The sequence below is a fragment of the Cupressus sempervirens genome, chromosome 2 (assembly GCF_028749045.1).
Source record: "Cupressus sempervirens isolate cs-2001-9-10 chromosome 2, ASM2874904v1, whole genome shotgun sequence".
NCBI lineage: Eukaryota > Viridiplantae > Streptophyta > Pinopsida > Cupressales > Cupressaceae > Cupressus > Cupressus sempervirens.
Genome location: NC_143119.1, coordinates 245,123,591 through 245,125,456, shown reverse-complemented (window position 1 = coordinate 245,125,456; position 1,866 = coordinate 245,123,591). Strand labels below are relative to the sequence as shown.

Below are 1,866 nucleotides of genomic sequence, written 5' to 3'. Positions count from 1 at the left end.
GTATGAGCTTAGTTCCTTTCAGTATTATCCTCTGCACTTATTTTTTTGAAGTTGGTCTTTGTTAAACAATGCTTGACTTTTATTACACAAGCTCACAATGGATTGTTTCGAAGGACATATTTTCCTTATTCATTTGCTCTGTGTTGTAATATAAGAAGCACGTCTTCAGAAGATATCAATAGCTTTTTCCTCTTTAAAAAGGTTCCTTTATTGTGACAAACAGGCTAGTTTAAATGTAAAGCTGATTTGCTACACCAACAACTACAGATGCAGACTTTCTTGCAAGTTGAGAGTAGATGTTTTTGTTTCCTTTTCTAGAAACAATATGCCATTTGTTTCAAAACCCATGTAGGGTTTCTCTTTATAGTTTCATGGGGTATTTTTTTATTTTCCATGCTGAAAGATCTTTGTTGTAAATTTGAACCACCATAAAAGAATTTTGTTGTTGCCTTTTTTTTGTAGAGATATAGGTTCCTTTGAACCTTGATTTGATTGAGAGCTCTATTTTGTAGGCATAACTTTCAAATTTATCATCTCTAAATTTTCAATAAGTTTCCCAAGTTCTTGGACTTTATTTTGCCTTGCCTGTTCAAAGCCACTTCCACTGCTCATCATAACTACTTCACTATTAGATAGGATTCCAATCATTCTTGGTATTTTTGGGACTCCAAACTTTTTAGCAATAATATGTGATTGATCAAAAACCTCTGCATTATAGAAAAGGATTCGATCATGATACAATCCACTAAGAGCTCACCAAATTGTTGGGGTGTTCTTTCTTGTGGTTGGTAACAAAACTTATGGTAGCTTTAGTGATGTCCTCACCAACTCATCAAGACCACCATTATCTATTTTCTTTGAAAACCTTGGCAGCAGATCTAAATAGTAATTTTTTACATCCTTTGCATTCCAATCACTAGCATATTCCAGCAATGATCCCTTCTCATTGCTCTTCACTATTCCTTGCAATGTGTTGGCAACCTGATCCAAAATTGTCTCCAAAACTTGGTAGCTTTTTGATGATAGAGTATAAAACATCAACAACCAAGTCATTCATGGATCTAATACTTTCTCTTAAAAAAAATTGGAATCGAGAACTAGAATCTGTTGAGGGTTTTGAGAAGAACTGCTTTTTGCTTGTCCCTGTGAAGTAGCAAAGCCTCCAAATGAATTCCAATTTCTTTGTCAATTTTTGGAAAGAGAAAAATGTTTGAGAACATATCTCCCATGAAGTTAGATCCATCAATATCATCTATGAAAGAATTCCCTACTAGAACCCCCAAAAGGGAATGTGAAATGCTTGAAACCCTCTCTCCCACTCCCTAATTAAGATCTACCCTACTAGAATGTGAAGTGCTAACCATTTTGTCCACTCCAAGTATCTTTTTTGTGTCTTCTATTCATTATGTTGCTTCCCACTAAACTAGAGATGTTACCTACAGAGATAGAATCTTCTTAATAGTAACAAGATTTAAGTGTGGTTGAGCATCAACATTTGAAATTATTGGAATTCATGGAATCTTGATTTCTATTGCTTTCTTTTGAAAATTATGACCCACTTTTAGCCTTCACATAGCTGGCTCTATAAAAAAAATATGGAAAGTACCAGCACTCTTTCTTTCTTTTGAAGTGTTGTACTTATATGTTTGATTAATATGGTACTTAATAAAAAGTTCAGCTCAAATTTGGATCTCTTGCAAAATTATAATCAACCCTACATTAGTGATAATGATGATTATTTCATAAGGTTTGGGCATAGGCTCGTGACACTCATAAATGACTTTTATTTGTTTGAAAAGCCTATTGCAAAATATCTTTCGACATTATATTTCAATATCATTGCTTACTTTCTTTTGTAATGAAATG

The 1,866-nt window shown here is 33.5% G+C and overlaps 1 pseudogene; it reads right to left on the bottom strand.

Annotated features, from left to right (window-relative positions):
• Positions 1–384: 384 nt before the first annotated feature.
• Positions 385–1,404, bottom strand: LOC149571952 (dnaJ protein ERDJ3A-like; annotated as a pseudogene).
• Between the last annotated feature and the right edge of the window lie 462 nt (positions 1,405–1,866).